At 37.0% G+C, this 21422-nt stretch overlaps 1 long non-coding RNA gene across 1 annotated transcript in view; it reads left to right on the forward strand.

The window, feature by feature from the left end:
- The window catches only part of LOC146436268 (uncharacterized), a 58597-nt gene extending 37829 nt beyond the window's left edge, over positions 1–20768 (forward strand). The window contains exon 6 of the long non-coding RNA XR_014852602.1: positions 14269–20768. This is a non-coding gene — a long non-coding RNA (uncharacterized LOC146436268). The remainder of the gene's footprint in view (positions 1–14268) is intronic.
- Positions 20769–21422: the final 654 nt, after the last annotated feature.

The raw sequence follows: 21422 nt of genomic DNA on the forward strand, positions 1-21422 counted from the left end.
CCTGAAGAGTCAAGAATTCTTTCCCCTCAGCCCTTCTAGATTTAATTCTAGGATGCATCTCTGACAAGACATATTACTCGCTCCCAAATGTTGAGAACTTATTTGTTTGAATCTGCTGTTCGCATGCATAAAATTTTCCTTCAGCCAGAGTCTCATGTATTTATAAACCATTTTGTTGACCTGAATGTAATCAGCTGGGATGTCAAATAGCAGTGCTTTAAATAAGTGTGCGCTGAAATTGGTTAAAAAGTTGGTTGCTGTAAGGGGGAACAGGTTGCACAGGAGAGTAACACCGAAGAATTGAGCAAAGTAACTTCTTAAATTGCTCTAATGTCAATTTCTGGAGCTCACCTTGACTCCATCCATATAAACAGCAGTCTGATGAAAAGCTCTGCTCCAGAAATAGCCTGTGCCCTTAATTCAGGGGCTGGTATAGAACACAGAGAATTAACTGTGATAAGCAGTTGCACTCTACACAGTCCCATGGTTTTTTGCTTGTCTTGGTATGTTTTGTTTTCAAAATTAGTGAGGTGCAGAACTAAATCCCATGTCTTTCATTAGGAAAACCTTAAAGCTAAGGCTTTGTGTGAGAATAAAATGAGAACATACACCACAGCCTGACAAGTAAGAGATGTCAGCTACTCTATTCATTATTTGCAGTGTGTGGCATTCTTGACATGTGGACATAAAATGTGGTAAAGAGGCAGGAGGAATGGTAACACTTAAGAATGACCCTTGTACCTGGTGTATTCATATGTATAGTCACAGGGTGAGTATTCACTTGATGAAGTAATGAAAACAAATTTAGACTGCTTATAAGGAAAACATCACTTAATTGCAGCAATATATTATACTGTGGAGTAGCTTCCCAAGGGGAAAACAGGAAGCATATTGTCTGAGTAATTTAAAAAGAATTTCCATAAAGCTATATGTAATATAATGTAGAAATAAGCATATTTGGGCAGAAGATGGAGCCTATTGCTTAACACATCCTTCTCTTTCTTGACTATGTTTTTGTAATTTTGAGCCAGATTATAAACCTGAAAGTTACTATCCTCAGTCACTAAGAGCAATTTGATCTCAGTGTGATTCCAGCTTTGAACTGGACTCTGAAATTAGAAAGCCCAGCTATAAAAGGCAGGATTTTTTAACAGGAAAGCCCAAAGTCAAAGTTATTTCTTAATTTGAAAAAATTAAACAGGTTCTTCTCAGGTATAGGTATATTTTGCAAACTTCTAAGAACCTGAACTGAGTCAAAAGTGGTTTGGGGGTAAATTTGGAATTTTATTAATTAGGTGAAGATCTGCCATACTCAAATAAAACTTGATTTAACAGTATAATTCAATTTTGCTAAAAGTCAAGCCAAGGGGTTAAATATATATATAGTCCATAATTAGAACATACACAAAAGCTATTGAAAAGCAAACATACTGAATTTGTTCAGATATATCTAATACTTTTATATAAATGGTACTCTGGTTCCTTCTTACCAGTAATTACAGATACAGACCTAAGAAAAAATGTAGAGAGCTGACACAATGCAAAACTGAAGCAGAGTTCATAAAAAGCCCTGGCATCTTAGTTATTTTTGCTTTTTACTGCTTTTTTTTTTTAATGATAAGAGTGACAAAAAAAAAAAGGTTGAAAAAAAGGTCACTGGTTAAAACCTAAAATTTCAGAAATGTCAGAAAAGATTCTTTCCATCAAATTTCCGCACAACATTTTAGAAAACAAAGATTATCCCATGCCTTATTGTTGTTTCAGGTTTGCAAATCATTCTGGAAACTTCAGCAGTGAGCTAAAATTATGACTTCTTCCAAGGGTTTAAAGTCTAATTTAGCCATTAATTGAAGAAAGGTCAACATAAAAATAAGGCTAGGGATAGGCACATAGGAAACATGAGAAAAACCTGTTTGTCTTGTTTCTTTTGACAGATTTGGTATGTAATACTTTTTCTTAACTCTACAGGCATTACATACCCATAATTATAGATGTGGACCTTTTTTGCATTATTGCTTAGTTAAAACTGTAGAAAAGACCAGATGAAATCTGTAGAAATGTTTCACTTTTCTTTTAAAAATGCAGAAGGTAATTTCGCCCTAAATTTGCAAATACATGTTGTTTTTGTTGTTTAAATTGATTTTTTTCATCTTTTTCTGAAGTGCTACCTTTTTCTAGGAACAAAATATTTTGGAAATTATTAATTATTCTCCAAAATTCTTTTGAACTTTTCTGCCTTTATACTGAACCTCTGAACTATCTATCATTAAGTACTGGTGATAACATCTGCAATAGAACATAGATTCATTTAAAGTTACAAAAGACTTTGTGTTTCCATTTCTTCTTCCTTTTTCATCAAGGAATATAAAATTAAATTAAGCTAATTTGATGCATATACTTTGCTATAAAGAGGGAGTATTTTGCTGTGAACAAGAAAAGTATTTTTGTGTAATGACATAGACATATGAAAGGAGTGACGGTATCTAGGGAAAAAAAGAAAAAACTTGTAATAAGAATTCTATTGTGGTCCTCATTTTAAATTTACTTGGAAATATTGAGCACCATCTCAAAATAGAAGTGTTAACATGTATTTCATGTTGTTTACAATTCCTGAGTAACAGAGAGACTAAAATGTCAGGAAATCTCCAGTTAAGACACTGAATCCTTTCTGATCCATTCTATTTCTGCCGCTCACAATTTAATCACATAAGAGTAACATCTATTAAAAATAAAGATGAGTGAAACAACTTGCAAAAATAACTTTAGCTCTGAACAGAAGGCAGGGACATACACAGCTATGGAGAGAACACTTAAAAAGCTAAACAGAACACTACTGGTATAAGATTGAAAACAAATGCTTTCAGCAACTTGTCCCGGGCAAGGCTGACTATTCTGCACAGATTTCTTTAATTTCCCCTTTGCTATTGGGCTTCTTTTTGCTGTCCAACATCTTACCTAATAATGAGAAAACAAGTAGCAGCCCTTAAGAAAATATGATCACATGCACCCTCATGGCTGTATATGAATTTACAAAACCAAACCTAGTCTTTCTCATGCACGCAAATAAATAATTTATTTCCTGACATCAGTTAGTTTAGGAAGCTGTGGTCAGCACTGCGTCTTTTACTGCAGGCAGAGTAGAGTCCTAGTTATGCCAGCTGGTCTTGCTCTAACAGTAACAGTTACTGAATTAGAAATTAGCGGAACTTTCAATCCGTGATTCTAGAGTCAAAACAATACTAATACTACTACTAATACTAATTTTAAAAGTCGCTGCTCCTGATGTGTAAGAGAATAACCAGAGACTGAGACCAGTATGTAATTTTTCTACTTAAATATTACAAATTGTCTGTTAATGTGTGTGGCTAGCACCAGTGGTGCACAAGTCTCCTTTGGTTTTGGGTTGGAAAGTTTCTGTTATGGGATTACAGGAGACCAAGTAAATGTGCATTAAACAGCATGTCAGTAAAACTGTACTTCTAACAGCATGGGGATAAATTTTGATGCATGTAGTTTTTCATCTCCCTTTCAGATCTCAGCAGGAATATGTCAAGGAAAGCATTGTTAATGTTAATTGTATTCTTTTAATTTCATTCAGGATCAAGTCTAATGGGAGCCTAAGATGTTCCATAAACTGAAAATGTCTGAACAATGGAGAAAAATAATCAGCATTCAGAATATATGAGGGTTTAATGCTGTTGGAGAAGTTTTCAGAGACAATTAATCAAAAATTTAAGCATGTGCATGTGCAGTTGTGATGTCTACTGAACATGTTCTGATAGCATATTTTTAAAAATTGGCCCTATGATTGTTCATGACAGTCCCTCTTTTTAGAGAACTAATAATGTTTTAATTACTTCATAGATTTATATAGAAAAAAGATCATCTGTCACAGACAATTTACAATTCTAACAGGAACTAATGCAATTCAGTTTATTTTATAGCAGCTGGGTTGGCCATTCTGAGATATTGCTCAGAAAGCAAAGCATTTTACTTTAATAATGGGTGTAAGCACCTGGCTAACTCTAAATCTCACAGTTGGTCATGTCTTTAAGTATTCTGCTGAATACTAGCACTTGAATGCTTTGCTGAAGTAGACTTTCAGATTCAACTGAATTGGAATTATTTGTCTTGATATCTCCTGCATAAAAAAAGTTAAAGAACTTGATTTTGGAGGAAATGATGCCTTAGACACTGGATTTTGAAATGAAAATTAAAGTACTTTGATAGTTTTGTGGAGTTCTCTGAAATTTATATTTTAAAGCAAGATATTTGCATTTAAAAATATGCTTTAGATATTTTAAATAAAACCCCCAAGAGCTTACGCTGCATAGAGAAATTCTATTTGAAATACATACATATTTATATGTATGAATGCCATTTGAAAGAAGAGCAGGCATTAGGAATAATATTCTCTTACTGCCAAAAGCTAAGTCTGTTAGAGCCATCATTTCATCCAGCAGAAATGCCCTGCTGCAAACAGGGCTACTTTGTGTCTGTGAAATAGGAAGTGGCTGTACTGAAAGAATCAGCGACTACTCAACAGCCTCTTCTCTATATACTGCTGCCTAAACAAGGAAAATACCCACCAACATTTACAACAAAGAGGCTTTGGAGGAATGTAACACAGGCTAGTCCAAACCTGGCAAAACAAGGGACATGTGAAAGACGATTTCTAAAATGTTTATCAATGATCTGACAGATGAAATAACTACTTTACAATTTCAAGTGTCTTACTTGAACTGGGGCAGTTAAATATTAATGAAAATAGCAAGCAGATTAAGTATTTGTTCAATGAGTGGACAATATATAGAAAATGACAACTATTTATGTGTTGTAGCCAGACATTCCCTCAGACAGGTCCAGTTCCTGTTCTGCCTTACTACAAAATGAAAAGAAGATTTTATACTCAAGCAGAAAGACCAAGAAAAACAAGTAGTCATTAAGTATGGTAGTCAGCATTGGGACCATCTCTGAATTTCCTTGAGGATATAAAGTGTCATTATAATTACTCTGTGAAAAGTAGGATGAAAACGTATTGCTATTCCAAGGGTTGTCTCTAGAGGACTGTATGTCTGAAGACATGACCTTGCTACCTGATCAAATCCTGGTCAAGACATTCTTGAAAGTGTTTTTGGCTGAATGCAGCTAAAACAGTTTCTAAACTGTAACTAGCTAGAGGGACATCCATTTGCTGAACAAAAGGAGCAAAAATGGGGGGCATTAAGTATTTATATTCCTCCTGAGGTGGTCTGTGCATCCTTCAAATTGGCACAAGGAAAGGACTTTTCAAACCTTGCTTTTTCAGACATATTTATCATAGCAATGTTATAAACAGTGTAGAATTTGGAAAGATATGAAAAAAGCCCTATGATATAGTTGCTGTATTTTAACACTGAGTTTCTAAAACACAGCAGTATGTTTTTCTCTGTGGCACAGCTAGCAGAGCCTCTTGCTGCCAGGTTTCCATGATCTCCTAGGGTAAAATGGCAATCATTTAAGAGCCCTTGATTGTGTAACTAATAAGGAGCCACAGAACACAGAGGGAGGGTAGATCTACAAAATTCACCTGTGGAGGAAAATGGGGAAACTTCTTTGCACTCCAACTTACAGAGCAAACCTACTAAACTGGCTCTTTGTTTGGTTTTGACACAGTGCCTACTAGCATAGCAGTACAGCCTGAAGGAATGTTTTTTCTATCATGTGCGTTAAAAAATCCAACCAAAAATATAATGAATACATGCAATTTATACATAATACACACATTTGTATATACATGAGGCTATATCCTATTTTTTTTACTAATTCACAGTCATGAATGTATACATGTGTGCAAGCATATGTGCAGTTTTGATTTTCTGTTTCTGAAAAAGCCACCGTGGGCAAATTTTATTAGCAGATACTAACATGTGGGCCTCTCAGAAGCTTCATACAAGTTTTTTACTTCATTTGTACTCAATGGGACACTCAGAATATAGCAATCTGACATAGCTCTTCACCACATATACATGTAGATATATTAAAGACCATATTTCTTTTTTTTAATTCGAAAATTTCATTCTGCCTACTTATTTTGTTCAGTTTAGTGTCACAAAATTGTGTGATAATGATCAGGAGCTCTGAGTGTTAGGATCTTATTTGTTCTAACATCCATGAAGCATGTACTTTGTTCCTTCCATTTTCCCTAACTGAAAATCTTAGTTGCTCAGTTGTGAAAGTGGAAGGAGAAATGGTAGAGAAATGAGAAACTCAGATGAAGAATAAGTTCTGAACAATATTCTCCATGATTCAGATAAATGATATAAGGAATAATCAAGAGCCAGCACCAGCAGAAACAATGGAGCCTCTATTGGACATGAAGATGCACAATATGTCAGGGAAAATACTGATATTGTTGCATTGTTTTTGTTAATTATACTTGAATTTCCACATTTTGCCTTGATACTTTTTCTACTCATCGATTTTATAGATGGAGTAAAACCTTTAAGTGGCATCAAAAACTAATAGAGAATTACCTGAACAGTTTGGGTATAACCAAGATACTCAGACAATAATCATATTCATTAATCTATGAATCACTGCAACTGGTGAGCTACTTTGAACACTACAGACCAAAAATCCTAGGAAGAGGGAGAGAGAGCTGCTATTAAAATATTTATATTTTTCAGTTACAAAATATAGAATTCCATCTATTATTTTGTTCCTGTAATAGTTTTCTTAGAAATTTTAGTATTCTGACCTAAGAGTGTTTGAATTTTCTTAAACTTAAAACTAAGTGAAATATAAGAGAGAGGTTTTAGTCCAGATGCATTGACCAAAATCAGGAAACATTTTTCCAATTTGAATAAGTCAAAAGTAATCTTACTTCTCTAGTAAAACAGTCTCACCCTGTTAGAAGGATCTGAAGGGCTGATTCAAGATGAGAAATCCTTGTATTTTAAATAGAGTGTATAAATGGCAGGAAACTGATGATAAGTCTGAAAGCCCATACTCTGAGTGGATCATTGACAATGATGGAGAAGAGGCATCCAGAAAAACACAAGTGCCAAAGGAAGAAATACTGGCAAATAACTGAGACCCCAACTACTGTCATTTATAGCTGAAAAAAGTGGTTAGGCTTTTGGGTCCTTTCTGTCATGGAAGCAACAAGTCCCCTTGTAGACATGACCCAGTAAAACAGAGGAGATGGAAAATTGACGATCTGTCCCTTGTGGCTTCAAAAGAATCCTAGGAATGTTGGTAGCAGCACAGTGTTTAATCTTTGTTTGCCTTAAAAATTCCAGTTCTGGTCATTACATTTAGCCTACCCAAATTACTTACATGTTTTCAATTGGCAAATGTTATTCTTCACTTCCTTTTTAATTTAATTACACAATTTCTCTGTGGTGGAAAACTTATTTGGGAGGGTCTGCCACCAAAAGTGGCAGAATTTCAGGTGAAACTGAATTTCATCACTTCAAAATACTTCTGAATCTTTGTGAATTACAGCCCCACATAGACATAGCAATAATAGAAAAATAAACCAATTTTAAATTAATGTTGACTGCATTTTGAGTGCTCAGAAAAGGCACAGATACAGCTTTTTATTATCTAGCAATTTCTGAGGAACCTATTACATATTTGATTCCAATATTCAGTTGTTTTTTTCATTAAGTTCATTGCTGTTAATGACTTTGGATCATATACCTCAGAATTTTATTGTGGTTTTATTTCCTTTCACTGGCCGTTCATTTTCAGAGTCACATTTCCAGCTATTACTATGGTGGCCACACCTCAGGTATTAATACTAAACTTCTCAGTATGACTTTGACAGAATGGCATTTTTAAATTGATGTGAGTAATCTGGCAAATGTATGCACTGCTGAAGTCTATTAGCAGCACAGACAAAAAAGCCTTATGTGAATCCCAAGGTGGGCTTATTGTACTCAGGATGAGCAGATGGTTTTGAAGGAATCCAGGACCACACAAACTGATTGTCTCCTACCCTGCTACACTAATACCAGGCATTTGAAGGGGGGCAATGAAACAGCCAGAAACTTTTTGTGTGGTATCATGCTGAGACCTCCTGATTGCTTTCAGGACTGAGGATTTAGATTCACTGTGTAGAGCTCCACCACTCAAATAATGAATGCCTGATTGAACTACTAGGTTATCACTGCATTTGTTCAGTAGTACTTGAGGCATGAATTCTACAGGTGTTTATGGGGGCTCAAAATATCTTTAGGTTAAGCAATTTTTTATTTATTTCCATTTTTTTGCAAAGAAACATAAGGTGGATGAGCCAAATCTCTAATGTCTTGCCTGTCCATCAGGCTGTGTCACAAACCCATCTCTGTCTCCAGCTTACTGCCCCACTCCCCCATTTTTCTTACTCTGACTCAGCTAATTCTCCTCATGCTTATCCTTCTAACCTACATCTTTCACGTTTTCAATGTGTGCTTTCCACTAAAGTCTCCGCTCTCTGGTTGGCTCACACCTATTGCAGCTGTAGCCTGGGTGTACAGATGAGGCTGCCCTTCCTTGTCACTGTGTTTGACAGCCCTGAGGGCACCAGCAGGCTCTGCTGTCCCTGCCCATGGCCCAGGGCCCTGTGTCAGCCCATCTATTGCCCCTCAGAACCTGTCCCAGTGATGCCACAGCATGGCTGGTCCCCAGCTCCCCACAGTGCTGTGTGCCCATGCACAGCCCCATGTCCTGGCATGGCCCCAGATAGGTGCCTGGTGCCAGGGCTGAGATCACCCTGGACCCAGCCCTGCCTTGGCCCATGCCTTGGGGAGCCCCAGCACCCCCAGCTCCTGCCCCCATGGAGCTGCCAGACCTCACTGCATTCCAGCAGCACTGATTTCCCCATAGGAGTGTCATGGGAACCCCATTTCAAAGGCTCACATTTTTTCAGACTACAGCTGCAGCATATTCAGTGTAGGCAGAGCTTTTAGGAAACATTTTCCGACTAGCAAATATCCACTTCAGTTTTCATGTTCTAATTGTGCCTTCTGAAATTTCTGTTATTTGGACAAGGTATGGATTTTTAACAGTTAGGAATGCGACATCCTGCACCAAAGCAAGGTAACCCTTCAGCCACTTAAATGGCAAAGGAATTTATCGCTTTGGACATGAAAAGCTTTTTCGATTTTCTCCCCTTACTTGCCCTCAGAAATTGCTGAGCTGTTTTGACTGAAAATTCCCCAAATAGCTCAAATAGCAGATAACTGCATAGAAGGCTTGTAACTATAATTAGAAAAAAATCTGAACTGGAAGTCAGAATTTGGCAAAGTTATAGCAAGTTGCAACCAACTGGAAAGGGTCAAAGCAACTGGAAGAATATAGGTGGGGCTCCCTGCCACACCTATAATACATGCAGCTTATTTTTCTTAAGCTAAATTCATCCATTGACAAATTTATGAGCTGCTGAGTGTTGTGTCTGGGCTTCAGAGCACTTTGAATTAATACAGGAAAGACTCTTTTACACTGAGCATGAGACTTGTTTGAAATGCTGGCTATAATACATTTTCCAAAAATTGTTTAAAACAATATAGCCCTATAAACACTGACTGACCATACTTGGACTCGCCTCTCTCCCTTTTATAAAAATTGTCTCAAATAGTTTGCTAGTATAACCTTATAGTATGTATGATGTTCAGAGGTAAAAGAAATTAGATTATATTTTTTGAAAATTAGATCATAATTTTTTTCTCCATTGGAAAAACTCTGGGAGTTGAAGCCTGAAACTTCAGATTTTCTGAGAGTTACTTTTGCTCTGATGATTCACTGCAGTCACAGAACCAGAAGTATGGAAATTAATGCTTCCAGTCTCGCTCATTTTCCTCTTAACCCTGGGTAGCATGACTCTGTACTTCCCTTTCTTCTCCACCCCATGGATCCTTCTCTCCTGAATTGCTGCTTGTACGGCTCCTTTTTCTGTGATTTAGGATAGCTTGAATTTTGGTAGACTCATTATTCATACCTTCCATGAAGAAGGGAGAAAACAGTTGGTGCTCAACCAATTAGTCCAAATGACTCGTGCCCTCTCTTGCCGAAGGGAAGTATGCTTGTACAGGTTGGTCAAAGCTATGTTTCATAACTCTTTAGGCAGAAGGATACATACCTGTTTAAAACTGGCACAGACACTCATTCTACCTCTACCTGCCTTGCACTCCTTCAAAACCTGAACACAGCCCAAACAGCTTGTTGTCTGTTGCAGTTTGGTACAGGGCCAGAAATGCAAAGAGATATTCTGTTGTACCATGAACTCATTTAGGCAGAAAAATGTCCATATACTGGTGTTTTCAGGTATAGGTGATAGACCACCACTTCTGCAAGTCTGATTTCTTTGGGAAATCTTGTCTGCAAAAAATGCACCCAAATTGTGCATTTTCCCAGTTGACTATGTCCACTCTGTTTTCAAAAGCACTCTTACTATCATTAATGGTGTCCAGAATCTGACTGATTATACCTAAAGGACTGAGTCTAACCCTGTAAACAGAGAAAGGGAAAGGTAAGAGACTGCTAAAGTTAAAGGCTAATGAAAGCAATGTGAGAGGGTGTTATGGCCTTCCACAAACACTGAGCAACTGAAGAGGCAATGGAAGGGATTAGTTATGCAGCAGAGCAGTTTTGCCTGAGGTATGCCAGATGTCTGAACTGCAGTGGAGGACAAAGAACAACATTCAGAACTCACTGGGTTATTGAGAGTGTCGTTCAGACTTTGCTGCCTCCCACGCTACTTTGTAGAGATGAGTAAATAGGATGGCTTATTCACTTAATGTCATCCTCAGTATAACCCCAAACCGAAGTGTATTATTATTGTTATTGTTATCCAAGACTAAAATCCTTCCTCTAGGAAGGATTGAAATGCTTCTTTTTTCTTACAAGGAATTCTTTTAATTACTCTGGTAGAAGCATACTGCTTTGGTGCATTGATTAAGGTACAAAAATGTTAATATACCCCAAAGTCTTGACTTTGGTGGTCTCAGTTTTCTTTCTGTCCTCATCAAATGAGGCAAATTATATTTTGATAGCATTTGTTAGGAGCATGTTACACAGGAATAATACTGTACCAGAGATTCAAGTAAAAACTTCAGAAAACTTGATTGAATGGCACAGCTGACGTTAGTGAGCAAAAAACTGGGACTACTGACTAGTGGAAACAGCAGTAGCTTCACAGATGAAATGGATTTAGCTGACCATTGCTTTAGACTATTTCCCTTTTTTCAGTTAACAGACATAGACTTGCTACTGTATTTTGTTAGTAGTAGGTTATTTTACAAAACAAATGCCAAAAAAGCAAATACAGAAACAGAAGACAGGCTTGGCATTTTAGTTGTCATTCAAGCCCTTAAAAATGGGCTGTTCCTATTTCAGTACAGGAAAAAGCTTATAATGTGCTTTTGTGACATAAAACAGAATAACACAGGTGCAACTTTTATCTGTCCATAAAAGGCCAAAACCATCTCTGCCTTCAACAGGAAGCATTCATAATGAATTGAGTGATGTGCAGAAGAATTTTTATTTGTATTGTAGGAATGCATAACTAGAAATGTTATGAGCAATTCCTTGACAGTTCCTATTCTACTTAGAAAATATGCGAACAATTTGTACAGTCTCTTTGTAAAATCTTCCTGGATGCTTCAAACAGAAATACATGCAGGACCAAGTATTTGGTCTGTTGTATTGCTCATGCAGAGTGGTTTACTATCACAATTTTATTCGTGAGTTTTATGTTACTGAATTCTATTTAAATTTTTAGCACAAAATTTTTGAAACATTTGCTCAGAGATTTGAAAAAGATTGAGTTTGCAAGGGAATAGAAGTATATATTCCCAATATAGGAGTGGCTTCCTTTTATAAATTTATTCTCTAATATCTCTAGTCATTATGGATTCATTAAGAATAAAATCAAAATCAACAAATTAGTCTGCTTTGCATTTTCATTAACAGGTAACATGCAGATGTTCATGTATGTAAATTTTGTAGGATTCCAAACTTTCTCTTAAAAATTTCTTTGCCATACTTATAGAGGAACTCACCTGAAACCTTGTATCATTGTCCCATCAGAAAAACAGAGACTGAGGAAGCACTCTGACTTAATTGGGAGCAAGTCCATTAACATCAGTAAAAATTAGCAGTCTGACATTTCTTACAAGTCTTATCCTGAAAACCATTTCTCGGTAGTGCCATTACTGGTCTGATTTTTGTTCAGTTTCAGTAATCAACAGAGAAAGACATTTTATTCTATTTGTTCAAGTAAATCATACTCAGGGAAAGGGTTTTACAGTAGGGAACACTTTTCATAGTCCTCTCCTTAAAAGTACAAATTGGGCTGCACCATGGTGTGACCTTCCTTGATTCTTTAAGGATTGGTTAGAAAACAACAATGGTCTCTTTCCCTTATGGGAAGGTAATTTCTACCCTTTCACCCCACTGTCTTTTCCTGGGAACTCTGCTACTATAATTTCTACTGCATTGAAACTGTTTTTTCCACCTGATTACTGAAGATATTTCTAGATTTCTTGCTCAGGGACTTATTAATTAAAGAAATGTTTGGGTTTGGGTTTATTTTTTTTGGTTTTGCTTTTGGCTTTTTTTTTTAATTTCTCCTTTTTCTTAAATCATAGACTCCAGAATATAGTAGAACACATGCTGTGTTCATTTTCTCTTTGAAATCAATTTCTGACTGCTTTCAGCTAGTTTATCTGTAGACCCTGTCTTTCATGTCAGTAAAAAGCTGAAAAGAGAATGTGGCAGATTGACCCTGGCAGGTGCCCACCAAAGCCTGTAAGTTACCTCATCAGCTGCACAGGGGAGAAAAAATATGGCAAAAGACTTGTGGGTTGAGATAAGGACATTGAGAGATCATTCACCAGTGATTGTCACAGGCAAAACTGGCTCAACTAGGGGAAGATTAATTTAATTTATTGTCAGTCAAATAAGACTAGAGTAATGAGGCAATAAAAGCCAACATTTCAAACACTTTCCTTCCACACCTTCCCTCCACCCCTTCCTTCTTCCTGGGCTCAACTTCAATCGTAGTTTCTATCCCTCCTCCCCTGAAGGGGCACAGAGGGACAGAGAATGGGGGTTCAGGTCAGTTCATCACTCATTGTCTTCCTCCTCACCTCTTAGCCTGCTCCAGTGTGGGGTCCCTCCCATGGGGGAAAATCTTCCATGAACTTCTCAACATAAGTCCTCCCCACAGGCTGTAGTTCCTCATGAACTGCTGCAGTGAGAGTCTCTCCTGTGGGGTGCAATCCTCCAGTTACAGACTGCTCCAGCATGTGTCCCCCATGGACAAGTCCTGCCAGAAATTCTGCTGCAACATTGACAGATTGACAGTTTCTTCCAGAAGCCTGTTCCAGCAGGCTCCCCTTCTTAAATATGTTATCACAGAGGCACTAGCACCATTTCTGATCGGCTCAGCATCAGGCCCATCTTGGAGCTGGTTGGCATTGGCTCTGTGTGTCATAGGGGAAGTTTCCAGCAGCTTCTCACAAAAGCCACCCCTGCAGCTGGCCCACAACCAAAACCTTGCCATATAACCCAAATACAGGCAATTAAAGTAACCATGAAATGCATCCATCCCTCTCTGCCTCACAATAGCCCACACTGAAAGGAAGCAAATACTCCTCTTCATCATCTCCTCACTTAGGCCCAAAGAAAGGTGCCTAGAAAGAAGTAGATGGTATCACTGTAATAGTAGTGCCACCAATCACTCTTTTTTGACACAGTCTAGCTCAAGAATATGACAATTTAGGGTCAGTCATTTGATAACTTTGGCTGCTGCACACCTCTGCTGGATGAAGAAAAACATCATGGGCATCAAAAGAGATCAAAGACAACTGCTTTGACAGAATTATGTTGGGACAATGTAATGACTAAAAATGTGAGGAACAGAACCTTAATTTCTTCTCAGGTGGAAAAGTCTGAAACAGCATAAGAGCAATATGTTGATCCATGTTTTCAAAATGCTACGAAAATATGTGTCTGCATATGTCTCAGAATATAAGGTATCTTGGACATGAGAAGATTAATTACAATGGCAAGAGGAAGGAAAGTTTAACTAGAGATTCAAGGAAGGTAAATTAAAGCATGTGAACTCTGAATAACTAAAAATACAAATAAGGGGAAGAGGAATCCTAGGCATCCTAAGATTAGAGCCTAAATATCTCTGGATAGAGCCTAAATATCTCTGGATTAGTGGAAAAACTAAGGCAGAGAAAAGGACATGGATATGTACTTCTATTTTAGTTTTTTCTCTCTATTTCTTTTCAGATTCCTGAGGCTTGCTCTGCCTATTTCTCTCTATGTTTTTACATCCTTGTAGAGTTAAAATCCCGAGGTGAAGTGCTGTGTGTCTGGAGCTCTCATAGAAAGTATTTCCTCTTACACAATCCATGAGCAGGATGGAACCTTGGCCCTCACAAATAGGGAATCCATATTTCAGTCTTGGACTACCCAGAAACCCTCTAGTTGAATGAGAAATAGATGATTTTTTAGGATTGTGAGACAGTCTGAAGTCATGGATGCCATTTCCCATTGAAAAACCAGGATATTTCTGGGAAACTGCATGTGTCCAGTAAACTTTCTCTGAACGGCTTGAAAATTGGAACTGTTTTCCAAGTGTATGTTCAGAAGCCCCTGCCAAAATCCTTTATCTGGATGTTGTTCAAATTTTGCAGGCTCTAATGATCCTCTGACTCAGTAAAGTAGACTCCAACACAGAAGACTGATTAATGTCTCTTTCTGTCATGAACTTTCTGCCATGGATATCTGTGTAGATCTGTAACTGACCCAGTTAGGAAGTGACATATTTGCACTTGTACAGAATAATCGCTTGCTGTTTGTTACTGATATTGACTGACGTCTACTTCTTATATATTGTCCTTTTTCTAGATGCAAGTAATTTCCTCATTTTATGCCTAACCACGTCGTGCATGGTGGGTTTTATGCAGGTAGTAGGGAAAGCTTTCCCTATTCATGTAGTAGGGAAAGCTCTCTCTTGCTTTCCTTTATCATTGGGAATTTCTCTCTGAGTGCGTTGAACAGAAAAGTATTACTACTTAGAAACAAGCTACTTGGAAAAACACAGGATGGTTTAAACTTGTGTTAGAATAAGTCAGTCTTATCTTTATTGGAAACTTCTTAGCCTTACTTTTACCCATTTTGCTGTTAAACATTGTCAAACCTCCATTCATTGGAAATGCATGATGATTAACAGGAAGACCTTTATGAAACAAGCATTTGGTACAGTCCCATATCAGCATAGCAATGTCTGAATTTATTCACATACCTTAATTCAGGATTCAGTCACCAGCATCTCAAATGTGTTTGATTTGTGTCAATTCTGCCAGAGAATGGACAGAGTGTCATCATCCAGGCCTAGAGTTATATTCTTCTATTAAGTTGTTGTGACTGGACTGGTAGAAGTCCATACACTGGATATTATTTCCTTACTTATTGATATTATCCAATAATATCACTGGATATTATTACCTTTTAGTTGTCTTTCTAATAAAATTAGAACACATTAAGGAAAACATTTACAGGTACACTACGAAAGTAGCTTAGAATAGGACAGTTTTGATATCAAATCACTACCAAGTATTCATAATGATTGTAATTTTTCATTAATAACCTTGATTCTGAAGCCCTCTTATGTGTTAAGTCAGTTTGTGTTTGGTGGAATTGCTTATGATATGCACTAAAAAAGATGAGGATCACACCCAGAATGACATCACTCTTGTTTTTTTTCCCCCACTCAGACACTGTAAAACTTCCCTTTAGTAAGGAATATAAGAGCAAGCCTTCATTATTTGCATTTCAGAAAAGTGAAAGGGAATAACATGATACAGACAGTTTAAAAGTTCACTCTTTTGCCCAAGTGCCAGTAAAACTGATGCTTTCCTGAATTGTATAGTTTGGTTTGCTGTTCTCCTTGGCCAGGCAGGGTTTGAGTGGCCTATTGAAATCATTTACCAGACTTCTTGGACTGTATTTGCTTTGAGCTAGAAGGTAATACTTTTGTGCTCTTCCAGAACTAAATTCACAAGTAGTTCAGTCAAGTTTACAATAATTGACAATTGTCTGTATGAATTAAAACAACTTGGCCAAATTCACTGCTGACTTACAGTGAACCAAGGCAACCTGGGGCTTGGTACTTGCTGATAAAGCTTGCACATATACAAAGGAAGGGAGAATTTGGGTTATGTTCAATAACAGTACTGCATGAACTAGTGAAGCAAAATGGAAATGAAAGATAGCCTTACCAAATTTTTTTTTCCAAACAAAATTGGATTCAACCTTTCCCCTTGTACAAATGAAGAGAAACCTAGCAGTCCCATCTTTTCAAAATTCTTTTTTTCCAGATCCAGCCTAGATCTGACTCAGTGGGTTGAGCCAGGTGGTAGCTGGAATTCATGCACTGCAGTGTGCAGTGCATGGGAGGTCAGCTTTAGGCCTCTATACCTCTAAGAAAATCAGACATATATAAGACTACATCTACTGTTTAATGCTCTAGAATATAAAATGGCCCTCAGACAGAGTCAGGCAGAAAAACAGCTGTCATTACCACTTTCCATGCAGTCAGGCACAGTAAAGGGCTTTGTATGATACCATGAATGATCTGGCAGGAGTTGCAGATATGACTCCAACTGTAATGCATCTTGGTCTGTCGAGCTGAGCCAGGCTGAACTTCATCTCTCTCAGCCTCTGGTAGCATTTCAGTAAACGGTAATTTTCAATAGTAACTGAGACTTTGCCAACTATTCTGATGCAGATTGCCTCACATCCTCTCTAAAAGGCACACTGGTTGGACTCTGGATTTCTATGGCATGGAATCATTACGCTCATTGCTGCATCTGACTGCAACTATTTGTTTGGTCCTACAGAGGAATGTGAAACCCTCTCATACAAACAACTAAGAACTACATTTTAGGGCTTTTCTCTCTAAAGTAGGAGGCTTGCTTGGGAACAGAATTAAAATGTGGAGAACTAGACAAGAAGAAAGGAAAAGAAATAGAGGTATTAAAAAAATCTAAGTTTTTGTAACTTCTGAGGTTTTCTATTACAAGAGCATGTATTTGAAGATAAAAAGTATCATTTTAAAAATGGAATTCTGGGGCTAGATTCATTTGGGTTAAATAATAATGAATGGTAAATCAAGAAACATCATAAAGCTTTATTGCTCATATCTCCCACATTCAAAGCATGGGGATGAAGTAGTTTGAGCAGTCTCTGCTTTTGAGCAGAGGCCCTATCTGTCTATATGTTAGCCAGCACCTACCAATAATACTGCTTGTAGTGTTTTGGGGGTATTTCAGCACAGCTGACAGAGAAGGCAGAAGGCCTGTGACTGTTCAGAATGAAGCGATGCTTTTTCTAAATTCTGTGTTTTACCTGTAATCAGCTGAAAAACTGTTGAAGTATCTGAAAAAGTAAATTTTATTTTTTTATACAGGTGTTATGCTACACTTTTGTAATCCAAAGGTTTATTTTTCCTCTTTCTATTCTGTTAATATATAATTGTTAGGATTGTTAGGATCAATTGAACAAAGCATGATTTTGATTTTGGAAGGTACTGGGAAATCCCAGACACTCCTCAGACATGGTTGGAAGTGACTAAAAAATAGTTGGTTTTTCCAAGAAATTAATGATTTGTGTGTTAAATTTGATATATAATAATCTAAAGGATTAACTAATCCCTTTCTAAATGGCAGGGGGTTTTTTGTCTTAGGGAGACATTTGTAGACCAGTTACTATGAAGCAGAAGTAAGTTTTTTCCAAAGTTATTTTGAAAAGTTGTGCTGTACTAGCTATCACTTCTTCAGAAATATCTGAAATCTAAGTACTGCAGGATATTTTTGTCACTAGAATATGCAGACCATGTAGGAAATGTAAGGTTCCCAGATTAATGAATTAATTTTAGTATTTTTATTAAAAATTCACATTTGTGTAATCAAATTTTGAAATGTCATGCATACTGCTAAACCTAGATCACTCTTCAGTCTACATCCTGCTCTGGAAAGTCTTCTGCTACTGGAAGCTTATATAAATGTAGGAACTTCATAACGGTAGACATAAAGTTTCTGCTTCTTTGTCTGCAGTTTGCTGTAGCCTATTACAAGAAGGGACTGCATTTTCTTCCTGTTGAAGACTGCTTTCTTATTGTTGCTTTCCACAACTAAATGTTATACAGTCTCTTAAGTCTCATAGGTTATGGTTAAGTCTTCATTTTTGTAGACACATATTTATAGAACTAGTAGGGTAACATACCACATCAGGAGAACAAACCCTATGCTTTTCTTGCTGTCACAAGTGCCACAATATGGTGTAACACCTAGTTTTGAAAACAAATCCGTTGATGACAGGAAGAATAACTTAATGTAGGATCTAGCACAGAAGCTGCATGATCTTTGGACTTTTAGTGGTATGTCACAATTATAGAATATGTTGCCAAGGAAGCTCCATTGTGGCTTGCAAGCTTCCAAATTATTCATCGTGTTTCTGACCTTAAAGCATAATTCTGCTCATGCTTCAAATAAAGACAGTCCCATTTAGGACATTAAAAATATATGGAGCTCAGCTAGAACTTTGCATTTGAATTGTTTCACAAAAACTTATAAAGCTGTAATCTATATCATATATAGATGATATGAGCAAATAGGTTGCATTGTAGTCTGATCTAAATAATACATGTAGCTGAGGAAAATAAAAATGAGGCCTATTAAGTAACCTTAGTGTTTTAATACTGTGGGATACAGCTCTGTCTGACACAGCTGGGAAATGTTCACAAAGTGGTATTATTGTCAAGGGCTGAGTATTCCTTTAGTGATAAATTGAACATGAGTTCTTGTTTTTTCAGTTCTTTGTTAAGTCTATTAGGCTGTTCTGCCTCTAAATGTTTGATCATACAAGGAAAATATTGTGAAGACATTCAAGTACCAATAGTAAGAAACTTGCATTCTGTTTCTCAGGAGGACAGGAGACAACACAATGTGCCGAACAGCCACACAGCCACTTAAGTGCCATCATGATAGGTGTCATAGCAAGCCCATCTAATTAGGATACATCAATAGAATAAACAAAAGTCACTCATGTAAATCTAATCTTAAATCAGTATCAGTTCTGGAAGTCCTTTCTGTGGTGACAGTCATACACTGAGTGAGGTGAGCTGTAGCTTATACTCCATGTCTTGCTTTCATACACAAGCCTGCTGAAAAACTGGAGAGAACCTGAGGGTCTAATGGCATCTTTATTATGTTTCTCAACTGGTGGCGGTAAAGCAGTGTAAAGCAAACTTATTATGTTAGCTAAATCTTTCTCTTGGCATGTCCGTACTTGGGAGAAAGGCAATTGAGCTTCTGCAGGCAAAAGGTTAGAATCTGAAACTCCTCGCTGTTCAAAAATAAAAAGTAAAAATAAAAGAGAGAAAATAAGATTTATTATGTTTTCAATCTGCTACTGGGTGTATTATTGCCATGTTATTTTTCCTTTCCAATCAAAGTCCAACAGATTTTTATTTTTGTGTGGCTTACCACAAAAAGTAATGCTTTTTTATTTTCTTTGCTGGGAGGGAACACAAAAATGAATCATTTTTAGAAACTTTTTGGTTAAAAATAGATATGTCTCAACCCTTTTTCTTTTCACGGTATGTCAAATCTGGTCAAAGTGTAATATTTTTGCCTACTGTTACCTGGATTAAATTTCCCAGGGCAGACAGAATGTTGGAAGCCAGAAAATGAGTATCCTCCTGCTGCTTCATAAACAATATCACACCTAGCTGTGAAAGACAGAGCTTTATAGGAATTCTGCTTTTAATGGTGTGTCCTTATTTCCCCTGTTTTTTGCTTTTGTTACTGTTACTGGAAAGTTACATGGGCTATTATAGTGACCATGGTATAACACAGATATGTTTGAAGTGTGTGTGCGCAAGAGTATGGTTAAACAAAACACCATGAGGAGGGAGGAAAAATTAAGATGAGGAAAAAAAGAAAACGGGGAAGGCTACCTCTGGAAAAAAACAAGCAGCTATCCCTAAAAACAACGTTGCCTGGATTCAGGAAAAAAACAATGTAGGTTTATGTCTCTAACCCCTCTCTTTCAAAATACTAGCTAAAACTGAAGTTTCTGATTTTTAGATCAGTTCCATGACTGTTTTGACTAGGTCAGAAGGTAGCTTGAAAAGAGGAGCTGGGATTGATTCCATCATTTGTGTTGGTGCTGAAAGAATTTGTCTAAGCCAAAAAATATCTTACAGGGAAACATAGCCTGTCACCCAAAATGGACATTTTTTTGTGCACAGTGACACTAGAGATGTGGTAGGAAACTATTTTCACATCTGTCCCATGTTGACTTGTTCCTGAATGAAAACATCTAGTGCACATTGCTAACACCGCTGTATTAACAGCTGGCATTTCCTTGTGTCTAAAAAGAATTTTCTTGGGATGCACTGAATAATAGCCACCATATTCAGTGCTTAATGTAGTCAAACGATCAGCTACAAAAAGATGTGATAAAATTTAGGACTGTGATTGATTTCTGAAACAAATGCTTTATGAATTGACTGAAAATGAGTTATTAATGCCCTTGCCATATCTAACTGATGAACAGGTTACAAAATAGGGGGACACTTGTGAATACAATTTTCCAGTGAAAAAAATAAAGTACTATCCTAACCCTCATTTAAGTTGCAGCATTTAGTTTAGAAACAAGCAAACAGACATTTACAATAAAAATCTGCTAGAATCTTAGGTAATCCACTAGGTATTTATCCTCATTGCTTAATAAGAATCTGAGTTCTAATATAAATTTTTTAGCTCTGTTTCAAGTAACTAGATATATTTTGTATCTTTATTGAATATATTTATACTTAAAGGACCTCCAGTCACAATTTTATTCAAATCCAGACAAACACACTCTGTGTTCAAGTACTTCTTTGACGGGGTATCACAGTATTGCTTTCAGTCTGTAACCATTTTTCTCTGGTATTCCTTTATATTTTCCCCATCTGTTAATTCTGTAATAACTTTTTTCCGAGGGGGGAGGGAGAAAAAAGCAGGGTAAAAAACTTAGTAATTTATCTAGATTCATGCCTATACATATTCCAGAAATCCATAGAGCCTGGTTTTAAGTATGATTTGAATTTTTAAACACACAAATGTAAAACTGAAGACTCTCCGGATCACCCTTTAACAGCCAGCATAACAAGCTGTATTAAATCCAGGAACAGGAGACTTTCAGGATCATTATGTCACATTTTTAGAGCCTTCCAATTCCTTTAGGGCTTATGAAAGAATCCAGAACTTGCAAGGCAGTGAGGCACTATGCAATCATTCTCAGTTCTTCTTTCTCCATTTCAAACAAGTTCATCATAAGGTGCAATGGCTGTAACCAAAGAGCTCACCTGTTTATCCGGGTCAAAATGTGCC

The sequence above is a fragment of the Lichenostomus cassidix genome, chromosome 5 (assembly GCF_008360975.1).
Source record: "Lichenostomus cassidix isolate B80296 chromosome 5, HeHo_3.0, whole genome shotgun sequence".
Classification (NCBI taxonomy): Eukaryota; Metazoa; Chordata; class Aves; order Passeriformes; family Meliphagidae; genus Lichenostomus; species Lichenostomus cassidix.